The sequence below is a fragment of the Sardina pilchardus genome, chromosome 7 (assembly GCF_963854185.1).
Source record: "Sardina pilchardus chromosome 7, fSarPil1.1, whole genome shotgun sequence".
Taxonomy (NCBI): Eukaryota; Metazoa; Chordata; class Actinopteri; order Clupeiformes; family Clupeidae; genus Sardina; species Sardina pilchardus.
Window position 1 is genome coordinate 3,002,600 of NC_085000.1, and position 15,000 is coordinate 3,017,599.

General features: G+C 45.8%; 1 protein-coding gene and 1 long non-coding RNA gene across 2 annotated transcripts in view; both read left to right on the forward strand.

Annotated features, from left to right (window-relative positions):
* Positions 1 to 15,000, forward strand: part of camta1a (calmodulin binding transcription activator 1a) — a 430,378-nt gene that overhangs the window by 237,824 nt on the left and 177,554 nt on the right. The gene's annotated exons all lie outside the window — the stretch shown is intronic.
* Positions 7,715 to 9,991, forward strand: LOC134088165 (uncharacterized). Its single transcript, XR_009939907.1, has 4 exons — positions 7,715 to 8,228; positions 8,887 to 9,025; positions 9,115 to 9,768; positions 9,890 to 9,991. It is a non-coding gene; the product is annotated as an uncharacterized LOC134088165 (long non-coding RNA).

Consider the following 15,000-nt stretch of genomic DNA (forward strand, 5'->3'; position numbering starts at 1 on the left):
AATATTAATATCAATACAACAAAATGACTATATCAGATTTGAAAATGAACCTGCAATTAGCTCACGCGTCGTATTCCCAGTATTAATAACCCCAATGCTCTTGTGTTGCTAGTGGCGCTCACAGACACACAGAATACAAACTAGCCGAGTGGCGCTGTATCTGCATGGATTGGGAATTACTTCTGTAAGTGGAGCGGACTTTATGATGTGGTCAGATCTGGGCCCGACGCGGCGAGGGTGGGATTCGGAGTCGGCCGCTGTCATTTCCGCCTCTGAAAAAAAAAGAGTGTGTGTTCTGCAGTGAGACCACAGCACAGCGGGGTGAGTCGAAAGCCGGCGTGGTGTTTGTGGTGGAAACCAAGCGGGGAGAGAGAGAGACCGCTGGGCTGCTCTTCAGTTTGAACCGCAGGCTTTCGTTTTTTTTTTATGGGCTCTTTATTTTGTTTTGATTCGGTCTGCGGGAATATTTATTTTTTATCGGGGGCTAATTTGTGTTTTCTCGACGACGTGTTTTTAAAAGTGGCCCCCCGAGGAGACGCTTTTAGCGGCGCTGTCAGTGATCCCGTGTGGGGGCCGGCGGCACGTCTCAATGCAGTCGCTCCACTCCACTCCGTGCCTCGCCTCTCCTCTCCTCTCCTCTCCTCTCCTCTCCTCTCCTCTCCTCTTCGCTCGTCTTGTCTCGAGTGAGTGTGTGTGTGTGTGTGTGTGTGTGTGTGTGTGTGTGTGTGTGTGTGTGTGTGTGTGTGTGGTCTCGTCTCCTTTCACAACGAGGGATAAGTGTCGCTCGCTGTGATGTCTTTTCAGGCCAGAGAGTGGACGCTCCACCCTCTGCTCCTCCTCAAGCCCACCACCAACAGAAACACGCACATGCACACACACACACACGCACACGCGCACACACACACACACACACACACACGCACACACACACACACAAACGCACGCACGCACACACACACACGCACACACATACACACGCACACACACACACACACACACACACACACACACACACACACACACACACACACACACACACACACACACACACACACAGAAGGAAGATGAGTGCTCACACTTACCTGTCTGAGGAGATTATTGGGTTTAGAGGAGTCAGAGATGTGGAGCATCTCTTTATTTCCGTTATGAGTGGTGATTGTACATATTAATATGGTGATGGAGGTTGTGAGTGGTTATTATGCATATTGATATGGTGATGGAGAGGGGGTTAGCAGATAGAGAGAGAGAGAGAGAGAGAGAGAGAGAGAGAGAGAGAGAGAGAGAGAGAGACAGCTTTTAGGGTGATAAAGGAAGAGAGAGTTCCATGTATAAGACTGGGCCCTAATTTAGATGTTGGGTAAAGTGCAAAATTAGTCTGAGATCAAAGTTCTTGTGCATGAACTACAGTAATACCATCATGTGGCATGAGACATCTTTTAGCTGACCCACCAGTGTGTATGCTTAGGATCTTTCTTATAGTATTGACTATGCAAACAGATTTTGCATACCGTAATTTCCCAACTATTAGCTGCAGTTTATACATTGATTTTGCTAAATTTCTTCAGCTACGAGGTCAATACACAGAGGCAGTTAATATGGTATTAATATGGTTTTGTTTTTTTTAACTGGCATAAAACACTGTCCTGTGGCTTATACACAATGCGGCTGATACACAGGAAATGACTGCAGTTATTAAGCAAGCTTTAGTTAGACCTTAGACTTTGCCTAGCATTTGAATTAGGGGCCAGAGAGAGAGAGAGAGAGAGAGAGAGAGAGAGAGAGAGAGAGAGAGAGACAGGGACACACACACTCACACAAAAGAGTGCAAGAGAATAGTAAAAGAGGAAATGCATAGGACATACAGCGAGAGAGAGAGAGAGAGTGTGTGTTTGTGTGTGTGTGTGTGTGTGTGTGTGAGGTGGTCATTGTGGGCAGCACACAGATAGAAGGTGCTGCTGCTGGTAGCTGGAGAGAGACAGAGGGCTGACACATGAGTGGGAGGGGATGGTGTGAGTAAGAAAGAGAGAGATGGAGAGAGAGAAGAGTAGAATAGAAAGAGAGGAGCAGGAGAAGAGAGTGACTGGGTAAGCCGGAGTTGAAAAGAAGAGAGAGAGTGAGCGTGACAGTGAGAGGGCAAGGCAACGAAAGAGTGTAACCTTGCACACGGCAGGGTAATGGAGAAGAGAAGAGACAGAGCGGCGGAGAGATGGAGAGAGGAATCAAACGAGAGGAAGAGAGAGAGAGATGGAGAGAGTGAGAAGAATAAAGACAGAGAAATAGAGAGATGGGGAGAGGGAGGGAAGAATAAAGAGAGAGAAGGAGTGTGAGAGGACTGTGACTCTGACGGACAACTGAGTGGAGCGTGGTGCCGTGCCGTGCTGTGCTGTGCTGTGGTGAGGAGTGAAGGAGCCACATGAATCATGGCTTCAATAAAAGGCTGAGTGAGGATCAATACAGCCCACAGAGGAGCGAGGACACCGGGCAGCCAACACCCACACCTCTCCCTGCCTCGGCTCACCTCTCTGGAGCTAGCGCTCTCCTCCTGCCTTTAGCCTAGCACCAGCGCTACATAGCACTCCCTCACTCTCCTTCACCTGCTTCAGATCTCTCTCTCTTTTTTCCCAGCTCTCTTTTCTTACCTTTCTCTCTCTCTCTGTTCCTACCTGTCTCCCCTTCTCTTCCTTCCTTTTGTATCTATCTATCTTTCCTAATCTCTCTTTTCTTACCTCTCGTTCTCTCTCTCTCTCTCTCTCTCTCTCTTTCTCTATCTCTCTCTGTTCCTATCTGTCTTTCCTCCTCTTTATTCCCTTCCTCTCTTTCTCTCTCGCTCCTCCTCTCTCTGTCTCTCCCACACACACTCACACTATCCTGCCCACCACACAGACAGCAGATCCTGCGCTCTCCTGTTAGTGAGGGGAGCAGACACCCCTTATGTAAACACTCACTTTGTGAGTACTGCCTGGCTTTGATAAACTGCTACCATCAGCTCATTTCAATGTATCGATGGTTTGATGACCGTGCAACCACAAGTGCACAGATGAATATTAATAGTTGTTGCTAGATAAAGATGCCATTCTTGAAGAACATACTTGTGTGTATGTGTCAACTAAATGAGGTCTAGTTTGAGATGAATGTCGCTCCACAACATGTAATAAATCCAAAGTTTTCCCATCAGTCCAGACATGTGGTACATGCTGCTGTCAATAATAGAATTAGTAAATTGTTGGCCCCGTACTCTCAATGCATCTAATGGAGCTGGTGGAAGAGGTTAGTTAAAGCTTCACGAGAGAACGTGGCTTCACAGCGGTTCCCTTGAGTCGAATATATCAACCGTATTCATTTTTTTTTGCGTGGCTGTATGACTGATATGGTGATTGACACCACCATATCCTTCCCTGCTGACTTCACACAGATATATGTTACATTCCCACACACATGGTTTAAGAATTCCCATCAATACCATTAATAACATATTGACATGTGTAAGTCTCTTTAAGCTTGTTAATTGATTTACTGTGACGGTAAGATCTCTCCAGTAAATAGGTTTCTTGCGGTGATCCCTATGGGTTGAAATGTCAGCCCTAAAGAATATATTGTTTTTGCACTCGCAACAATATGATTGAGGCTGAGTGATTGATTTTATCAGAGCGGTGGCTGTGTTTCTTACAGGAGTGCTTTGCTAACAGATCGCTCGCGACCTTTGACCCTCAAAACCATGCACGCTCCTGCATTCCAATCAGAGAGAGAGCAGGTCATCTCTGTCCATTCTGTGACCGCTTGAGTAGCCTGCGCGGGCAGTCACGAGGGAGCGATTGTGCCAAACTACTGGTCTTTTCCACAAAGCCCACAAATGACACTGGACAATGGGCTATTTTTACTGAGTACACCCATGACATCAGTATCTATTTAAGTTTAAGTCAATAAAAAATACAATGACATTTTTTTTGGCTGAGTCTGCCAGACGTTATTGTGTGGTGTGTGATTGGTGATTGCTTAATTTTCTGAGGCTGTGTTGAAGTAGATGCTGATTACAGTCCTACGCCAAAGTCAAGGAAACATGTTATTTTCTCAGAGCGCCCATTTTCATTAGAGTTATCAAAATGCAAAACAAGCTGACACAAAATGCGCTGAGACACGTCCTACTGTAGCTGTTTGATACGCCAAGCAGCCAACATCTGCGTGGCTGTTCATCTTTCTTCCTCTCGGTCTCATGGCAGATTGGAGTTCAGGAAGGTGAAGGATGCCGCACTGGCACATTGTCTCGTCATTCTTTCTGTATTTCTTTCTCTTCTTCTCCTTCTTGTCTTCTTGTGTTTGTTCTGCGTCTGCGCTGCGGGTCTTGCGGTTGAAACTCAAGATAAAGCTTGGCCACGCTCTGTGTTTAATGGAGCTTAATCCCCAGATTTCACATCCTGAGCAGCGAGGTAATTCCACCCCAGCTCATCTCCCATGGCAACCCCACCCGCAACCCTAACCCCCCCTGCACCCCCCCCCCATCCCCGACCCCCCCACTGAGAGCAAGGTGCCCCCTCTGTCTGCCCAGCAACACCCCCTCCAACATCCTCCGCCTCCTCCACCACCTGCACCTCCATGGCCTCCGTCGCACTCCGCACCCCCATCTTTAATCGATGAGCATCAGCGGCAGCCATCAACCCGTCAGTCAGTCCGTCGCCGTGGCGACGCCGGCCGCTTCATCCCCGCCAATCTCTCGGTCCTTTCCAAAACTTCAAAGGCGCTTAGGCGGAGCACCCCCGTGCCAAGCTGGTACCCAGCCAGTTAAGCACAAAAGCTCCAGGATGGCTCCCAATCTCTCTCTCTCTTTCTCTCTCTCGCTCGCTCTCTCTCGCTCTCTCTCTCTCTCTCTCTCGCTCTCTCTCTCTCTCTCTCTCTCTCTCTCTCTCTCTCTCTCTCTCTCTCTCTCTCTCTTTCCCTCCATACTGTACACATTTATCTATGTATGTATGTATACACTGTGCTGCATATAGTCCCCAACATAGATATATATAGAACCCTAGATACCCCATTGTCCATGAGTTCTATTAGGTGGAATGCGTCAACGCGGCCGCCATATTGGTGGGGACAACATTCCCCGTGAATGAATAGAAGTGAATAAGGTGTGGGCAGGTTTTATGAGCTAAAAAAAGCCCTAAAAGTAAGAAATCTCTACAAATTGTTTTTGAGTGATAATATACATTTAGGGAGAGACAGCAATATGTAAAATAAATAAATAAATAAATAAATAAATAAATAAAAAATCGGTGCTTTGTAGTGTAGGTATAGCCTATGCTATGTGAATGAAAGAAATAGGCATAGCCTACCGCAGGCTGTATCATCTGCACCCGCAATAATCCACGAGGCAATGTTTTTTTTTTCCTTCAACAACTGATATCCACACCCGCCCGCTACCCATCATCAGTCATTACAGCTTAATCTACCAGTCGCTTGCCGTCAAAGCCCAAGTCAAATCAGTGAAACAGCAAACTCTATCTGGTCCAACTTGCATATAGGCCTATCTAGTCATTTTTAATAATTTGTTTTAGTTAGGCTACTGCAACTTGCAACGGCAAAAAAGTTAGGTGGCATATAGTGGCCCAGGACTCACTGGATCTCAAACCGAAAGCAACCTCCGATGTGAGCCAGGCCTGTCGTATATCTTTTTGAAAATAAGATGCGCTTCAATGGAGCTCTAAAAGCCAAAGTTTCAAATTTTTCGTTAGAAAGCAATTTCATTTGAATTATGAACTGCCTTTGAATGAAGTTTGATCGGACTGTAGGCTAAGTTCTCAGAAAGTTTCAAGACGTTAAGACACGCACGTTTGCTCTGTGGAAGTAGGCTAAGAGCGGTGCATTTTTTTTTTTCAAGGATACCTTCATACCTCACGAAGCCTATGCTTGTTTGTGTGTTCTTATTTGTCCTTTTTACCTATAGCCTAATTATTAGAGGGGTTGTATCTCTATTGAAATTCACAAGCTTCTTCTAATGAAACATGATTGGTGAAGCATCAAATATCCCCCTTATTGCAGTGTCCAATATCGGTCCAAACATTTAGCATAATCAAACAGTCCAAGATTAAACCCCAAATCAAAAACCAAAAATCTTCTGCTTTTGATAGCCTACTGGTATGCCGCACCAAAATAAATGTCTCACCAAACGCACGTAGGCAGAGATTTCGCCTAAGACAGGGCATAATTTGAGGCGTAGGCCTAGGCCCTAGGCAATGTCCTGTCAACCTAGCCTATCTTCTTGTCTCTATTGAAGTTGTATTTTGTGTTTACAACACTGACATGTTCCGTGTGCGGATAGGGTAGAGGAGGCTCCAGGCTTTAAAAACTTTTACCGTTTATGTGCATCGGCGCAGACTACGAAGCGACAGCTGTTTTCACGGTAAGTAGGCCTATGCTCCTGTCTCTAAATAGGTATAGACCTACTTGCTATGTCACTCGATTTTCTGTAATAAATGCAGCCTGTAGCCTAGGCTAATTCAGAAAACCCAGACCGGTCGTGGCATCAGTATCGCTTTTAAACGCGACAGTGTAGCGTGAAAGGGAGAATGCACCCCCGGTAGCATTACGCCATCAGAGAAAAAATGTTGGACTGAGTGAATCACTACAAGCTTTATTTGAATTGTTTGTACAGTTCCCGTAGCCACCCTTCAGAGCAGGACTGGATAAACCTACATTTCTGTAGCAGTAGCCTACAGATTTCCCACAATGATTGGAGAGTATAGCCAACGTTTCGTGAGAGTAGCCTACATCCCAACAGGTTTAAGACCCATTTCTTCCAGAGGTGTTACAGTACGATCGGGCACCAATGATCTCACTCTGAAAACAGATCATAAACTGCTCTGTGTAGGCTAACACCGTGCTAGATGCCTGCATATTGCTTGCATATAGCGTGCACGCACACACCTGCTGTGACCTGCACTTACAGTAACTCTGATTTCACTGTGTTAGTACTATCGGGCGAATTCTTCCCACGACACCAAAAGTAACGACATTAAGTTACATTAATTTAGCCATTGAGTTAGCCATTCACACATCAAGCTTGCAACGTCGGGAAAGAGTTAATTGTCTTGCCTGAAAAATAAACAAACCCTTTGGACCGGAGGAATACCACGTAGCTAGCCTAGCTGATATGCAAAACAGTAATGCAAACGTTGTTATAGCGATACGTGTCTGGAGAGCCTCTGGAAGTGTTTTTACCCTGCCTTTTTAAAGAAGACAACACTCAGAGAAATTAGGCAAAGTAGCCTTGCTATAACTACATGAAGAAGAGACAACTCAATTTTGGTTAGCGGATTATGTGTGCCATCACAGCTAACAACACTATCGACGGTTGTCCCTATAATAGGCGCAAACAATTAATTTATTATTAAAGTATAAAGACAACCATTGTTTCACAACTATAAAGGCTACTGCAATATGGATGGTATTAACAATTATGAAGATCATTGGGAAGACAAGATATACGGTTATTATGTTGTTATACTACTGCTAGCATAAAGTAGCCTAGGCTAGAACATACAGTAGCACCAGTGCGACATAACGGCTAATGGTTCATATGTTGACAATAATGTATCATAGCCTATTAATATAGATATTATAAGGGAGAAAATATGGTTTTACCGGTGAAAAGTGATTCGGGTCTGCAACGGTCGCCAATTTGAGCAACCCCAGGCAGCACAGAAAGCAGGCATTGTAATATTATGTTTTGACCATAGACTGTATATATAGACCTGGACAGTGTGTCGTCCGTTGGAATTGAAGCAACCGCTAGTCCAGAGCCCCCTGGTGGCTGGCTGCAGTACAATTCGTAGCTCCGCCCATCCCCATGTATTTCAATGGCCAAGTAGCCAACTTTCCGTGTCACTTTTCTCACCTAAAACTAATTTTATATTTACAACATGTTATTCGAAAAAATAGTTTTCAATGTGCTTCAATACACACCATTTTTCTTTTCTCTGTGAAATTATTTTTTTTAAAGTTATTTTAACAAATCTAAAAAGGGCGTTGATTGACAGTGCGTGACCGCAGCGTCAGCCGCTTGCAGCCGTTCAGTCCGTGGAGTAGCTGTAGGCTCGGCTGTGGTGGTGTTCGTTCGTCAGGCAACTTATCATATTTGTTTTATTTGCTGTTATTACACTTCATACATTGACAGTCATGTCGTGCTGTGCTGTTGGTTGTACTAACGGGCCATCCCAGAGAAGCTCTGTGCAGTTTTTTTTTCGGTAAGTGAATATTAACTTAATATTAGCTTGCTAACTTACAGTATGCAGGCTATGAAGGCTTCTAGGGATCGCTTAGCCGTTTACTTTAGCAAGGTAATTTAATTTTACAGTCATCTGTGTCAGACATCCTTAAAAGGATTAGGTACAAGAATGGTTGTAGCTGCTAGTTATTAGTATATCAATGTGTCTGATTGTGCCAGGAATAGCGGTCCAGTTAGCTGACGTTAGGTTACCGGGTAGCTAGCTACATTACGTTACCAGGTATTTATCTTAGCCTTGTTGTCAGTTTAGCTGCTCGTTTATTTAACAATGTTGTGATAGTTCTTAGACGAAGCCGTGTACGTGGTGTATTGCAAACTTTAACATTAATAGTTCTTGGTTATATTTAATGAGATTAAATATGTTAACACTATCATCACTATGTAATGACCCTATGGTTATGACAGCCGTTTTTCCGATGAAGGCTGTCTAACTTAGCTAACTCAAAGCATGGCATTACAGCCCCAGTCATCAGCAGCCCGGAGGCATTATGAGTTAAATGTTTTTGGCCTTTGTATACAGAATGGCAGGCATATGTACTGTAATGGTTGTAATAAATACACTATGCCCCTTCACAACCGCTTGACATATGAATGGTTTTTTTTTATTTGTTTTACAGTTTTCCTTTAGGTGTGCAGCATGCAGACAGACTGAGACGATGGCTGGTGAACATAAGACGACAAGACTGGGAGCCCAGCAAGTCATCTCATCTCTGTAGTCTTCATTTTGAATACCATGAATTCACCATTGATACCTATGTAAGCCAATCATTTTCCTGACCAACACTGTGTGGTGATGTAAATTCCAACTCAACCCATTTCATGAATACCCAATTCATTATGTTAAGGGGAATCGTCTGACTTGCACTGCAGTACCAACTGTGTTCTCCCTTCCTGACCACCTGGTGAAGAGACCTGCTAGTAGAAAGGCAAGTGGTTATTTTCTTATCCTTTCTTTGTCAAGTGCTGCAAATGATAAGGAATGTGAAATGGTGGCTGCTAATACATCAGATCAAAATGTGGCTTGTCAGTAGTGAGTAGTTACATTTTTGTGTCACCCAAGACATTAAAACGAAAGAATGATGTCATGGTTGAGATTGTGGAGAAATATTAAAAGAGGATGAGAAAGTAAGACGTGTAAAGTAAGTTTCATGGCATAACACAAACTTAGAACTTTTTTTATGTGTTGTCTGTAATGCTATACAACTGTAATACCTCCTGGAAGTTTTGATTTTATTTATGTTTTTTCACATGGCAGTGGTGGTGCAGGAAGGGGGTATTTTGTCTTTCGCCTCCCTCCTGCACCACCACCATCACCAGAGCTGAAGGTCCACGCCACCATCGCCAGAGCTGAAGGCCTACACCACCACCATCACCAGAGCTGAAGGTCTACGCCACCATCGCCAGAGCTGAAGGTCTACGCCACCATCACCAGAGCTGAAGGCCTACACCACCACCATCACCAGAGCTGAAGGTCTACGCCACCATCGCCAGAGCTGAAGGTCTACGCCACCATCACCAGAGCTGAAGGTCTACGCCACCACCATCACCAGAGCTGAAGGTCTACACCACCACCATCGCCAGAGCTGAAGGTCTACACCACCACCATCGCCAGAGCTGAAGGTCTACAACGCTGCTGCCACCAGAGCTGAAATCTCTCTAAGTTAATGACTAACCCCCCCTCACCCCTTGGCAAACACAATAAAACATGGTCATTTGTGGATATTTTGTATCATCATTATTTTTGCTTAATGTAGGCTTACCAACCATTTAAAACTGTTTACTGGTAATTTGAACTTGTTCATGTTATATCATGTTAAATTCTATAACCATGACCCATATATAATGTGAACATGTCAACGTTTGAATAACAATGGTTTTGATAGCAAGTAAACATTAAGTTTTTCATTTTTATTGTCAGTTTCCAATGCACACAGTCCAGCAACCTTTACAATGAGGGCAAATGAGAATAGTTTAAGTTTGAGTTCAGGGATATACTGCAAGTTTAAAATATGATACAATATGTTCATGATCATGAACATAGCAAGTGTCCTACACTGTTCAGGCAATCTACACCTTTCAATATCACGCTCGACATGTCTGAGGTTGTTCCTGTCAAAGTGGATGAGATGGACGTCCTGGGACTGGAGAAAGGACATGGGAAATGCCACCTACAAGTTAGAAAAGGCAACGTTTTATAGCTGATCCTTTACTGTTAACTTAACACATACTGGTAAGCATACTAAGCATGCAAAACTAGCAGTAACGTTATTAGTTTGTTTTTCAATGCGGACATTTCATTACTCTGCCAATGGGCACGACAACAGGCAGGCTGTGTTTTAAAATTAACTACAGTAGCAGCTACGCCAAACACATAGATTCACTCTCCATGTTGAGGTGGCATATTAAAACAGCCTTTTGATAACGGCAAAACAAAATAGGCCGAGCCAAACATAACATTGTCAGCGTCTGAGTGCTAACGTTAGTCTGGTCTTAACTTAACCAACTAGCTATCGCTACTAACGTTAGCTTCTATGCTAACGTAAACGGTAGCAGCTAGCAGCTAGCTGCTAATGTCTGATGTGCTTGGCAAGGCTTTTGAGCTGACAACGTTAATATAGCCTAACATAGCCTACGTTATTTAAATGAAGTTATTAGCTAGTAAACTGGTGGCTACAATATAAAATATAAGCTGTGTATTTCACTAACAGACAAGAGGTTTGTGTTACATACGTTACACTTACCAGAGAAAGTTCACCAACGTAAACCTAGACACACGAACGAACTGTCAACGATACCGTAGCTAGCTTCTCAGCCAGCGCGTCGACGCGGTGCGGTGAGGGGCGTGATTCACTCGTTGTGTGGGCGTGTCTGCTCCGACATCCTCATCACTGCGCATGCGTTCAATCCTACTGCGCAAGCGTACTTCAGACTGGCTGCAAGATGGCGTCGCCTCGGTTGCTTCAATTCCATAGAACACTGCTGAATGCAGCCACACTGTCCAGTTCTATATATACAGTCTATGGTTTTGACAGCTACTAACTGCCATTCATTTTTTCAACTGAATGTCCCCACCAATATGGCGGCGACGTAGACGTACGTTCGGGACCCCATTGTGGTATCTAGGGTTCTATATATATCTATGGTCCCCAATGCCCAGTCTTTAAGGCCCTCTATAACATGCACTGATTGCCCTGGGCGTGTACTCATTTAATGGGCAGCTCTGTGCAGAGCCGGGTGAAGAGCAGAGGTGTCTTAGAGCAGAATGTATTTTCCCTGGATTGGCCCGTTGAAGGGAATTATTTATTGAGCTGATTCATATATGATGAATTTAAAGCTGATTAAATCTACCACAGAGGAATGCAGAATTAGATAGTGTGTGTGTGTGTGTGTGTGTGTGTGTGTGTGTGTGTCTGTGTGCCTGTGTGTTTGTGTCCACATAGTCATGTTCCTTCTCTTCATTATGTAGTGTGTGCTGTGTGTGTCGCGCATGTGTGTGTTTGTGTGTGTGTGTGTGTGTGTCCACGTTGAGGGAGAGCCATTTTCCACTCCATGTCTCATTAGGCGGGGAGGTCAGTGGGGGAGAGGAGCGAGAGAGGTGCGGACTATACCCGCCGGAGTCGACTGCCCCCCCCCCACCACCCCCTCCCTCTCTCCCTCCCAATGAAGATGGCAGCGCCCGCTAATGCAGTTCCTGATTACGAGAGAGAGATCATTTCTCTTTATTCACACTCTCCCCTCTCTCTTTAGACCGACGTGTTTTTGTATCTCTCTTTTTTTAAAAGTGTGTGTTGTCATGCCAGCTGTGTTGTAGCCCGCTCCAGAGGCGAAGGGAGGGGAGGAGTGTGTGTGTGTGTGTGTGTGGGGGGGGGGGGGGGGGGTCTGTAATATCACAGCATCAGTATTCAAAACGAGCCCAGCGAAATGAAAGCAGGAAGGGAAAAAAATAGAAGAAGTAAAAAAAAAAATGTAGCCTTGCCTCCTAGCTCCGAAGAATCAACTTGGCCCAAGAGAGAGGGAGAGAAAGAGAGGGAGGGAGGGAGAGAGAGAGAGAGGAAGAGAGAGAGAAGGAGAAAGGGGGATAAGCAGTAATTCACTGGGCCCATGGGGGATGAGTGCGGTTGAGGTGAGCAAGCTGGGAAAGTGACCAGTTTCTCGCTTTCTCTTCTCCGTTTCTGCCCCTCTCCTCCTCCTCCTCCTCCACCTCCTCTTCCTCCTCCTCCTCCTCCCCCACCACCTCCTCCTGGTCGGCTCCTCGTCCATGCCCAGGGCTACGCTCCCTGCAGTAATTGTCTGGGGAGACCACAGCCACAGCAGGACACTAAACTGAGACATGCAGCGCGGCCTGTTACAGGAGAGGGGGAAGGAGCGAGAGAAACAGAGAGATGAACAGAGAGAGAGAGAGAGAGGGAGGAGGGAGTAAGTAAGTGGATCTTGAGGCGACAGACAGATAGGAGAGAGACAGACACAGACACCTTTGTCTGCAGTGCAAGAAGAGAGAGAGAGAGAGAGAGAAAGAGATGGAGGGAGAGAGAGAAAGCGGGGGAGAGAAAGAGAGAGGATGGAAGATTGTGGGGCGGCTGTTTGACAGGTGTGGTGGCACATTATCCCCAGTGGCCACACCTTCCCTGGCATTGTCGTAGCAGCTGCACTCTCACACACACATGCACACAGACACACACACACACACACACACACACACACACACACATAAGGCCTGCAAGCCTGTTCTCTGCCAAGCCAGCCCAGCCTCTTTGCCAAGGTCCCCATCTCTGCATCTTTCCTTGTTCTCCCTCTTTCTCTCTTTCTCTCTTTTCCCTGTCTACTCTCTCTCTCTCTCTCTCTCTCTCTGTTGTGTGCATAATTAGGCAGGTAATTGTGGAGTAATTGAGTGCTTCACCTGCTCCCGTGAAGTTCTGGCATTGTTTAATAAACAGCTGGAACTTAAGCCACATATTGCTGGAGAGGTCTGCTGAAGCCACGTGAAGTCTGAGATGGAACGGAGGAACAGAGGAAGATGAGAGAGGGAGGTATAGAGAGAGAGAGAGAGAGAGAGAGAGAGAGAGAGAGAGAGAGAGAGAGAGAGAGAGAGATGTTGAGAATCTCATGTTGAGACATAGAGGCCCTGAAATTACTGTGTGCATTGTGGGGGGGAAAAGATCTCCCTCATTTGGAATGTAAGTGTGTGCACATTCCTACTGGAGGAGGAGGTGCAAGAGGAGGGGGAGGAGGAGGAGAAGGAGGAAGAGGAGGAGGAGGCTATGCAATGAGAGAGGAAGAAAGCGAGATACAACAAGAGAGGGATCATGAGAAAGGAAAATGCAGTGCAGCAAGAGAGAGGGAGAGGAAGAGGTGGAGAGGTGGATAGAGTGAAAGAGGTAGAAGAACAATGGGTGAAAGGAGAAGATTTAGAGTGGTGGAGGGAGAGAGGAAGAAAGAGTGATGAGTAAGAGAAAGGAAGAAAATAGGGAGAGAGAGGAGAAGGTTAGAGGTAGAGAGGTAGCGAGATAGAGAGATAGAGAGAAAAAGAGGTAAAGAAGGAGGATGACAAAATAGTGGAGGGAGTGAGCGAGTGGAAGAGAAGAGTGAGAGAGAGAGCAAAAGGTGAAGAGGTAGGAAGTCTGATTAATAGCAGTGGAGAAAGAGAGAGAGATGGAGTGAGAGAAGGAGAGCAGAGTGAGAGAGAAGAAGGGTAGAGGTAGAGAGGAGAGAGAGATAGAATAAGAAAAGACAGAGAGAGAGGAAGGTAGAGGGAGGGAGAGAGGGAGGGAGGGAGGGAGGAGAGAGCAGAGAGGCCTCGCTGGGCTAATGGTATTAAGGGCTTCTGATGAATTGACACCCATTGAGTGGTATTGACATCACCTGAGCCCCCTCTGCCAATGGCAGGCCTCTGCATCCCCAGGTTCCGGACCATTCTCTCCCCTTTTTTCAATTAAAAAGAAATAATGAAATTTGCTGCGCCGCAGCCCTCCGCCGGAATGAGCCAAGGAATGAGTTGAGGAGAGTAGGGGGGTGGCTGGGGCTGGAGTGATTGATGCGCCCTGGCCACATTTGGTGGGGATGTCACCCTGAAAGAGGGGTGAAAAAAGAGAAAGGATGGGGGAAAACAGCAGACCAACTGTGTGTGTGTGTGTGTGTGGCATGAATGTGTGTGTATATGTTGTCTGTGTGTGTATGGTGTGTGTGTGTCGTGTGTGTGTAGTGTGTGTGGCATAAATGTGTGTGTATATGTTGTCTCTGTGTGTATGGTGTGTGTGTGTCGTGTGTGTGTAGTGTGTGTGGCATGAATGTATGCGTATATGTTGTCTGTGTGTGTATGGTGTGTGTGTGTCGTGTGTGTGTCTGTGTGTGTGTGTGCGTGTGCATATTGGTCTGTCTGGCCATGTAAGAGAGGAGGCGGGGTGTTATTGAACCTGTCCATCATAAGTGTTTACATCGACACTGGGCTCTCTCTCTCTCTCTCTGTTCTCTCCCTCACTCTACCTCTCCCTCCCTCTCTCTCTCTCTCTCTCTCTCTCTCTCTCTCTCTCTCTCTCTCTCTCTCTCTCTCTCTCTCTCTCTCTCTCTCTCCTCTCGGCCCATGAGATGTGGCAGAGTAATTACTGTTACTGGCTCGCCAACCGCTCAACGTGACCCCAGCAATCGCGGGAATCTTTGCAAATACACTCCATTTGAATTAACTAACCTTTCATCTCCCCCTCAACGGGCTCTCCCTGTGATCCGGCAGGGGCTCT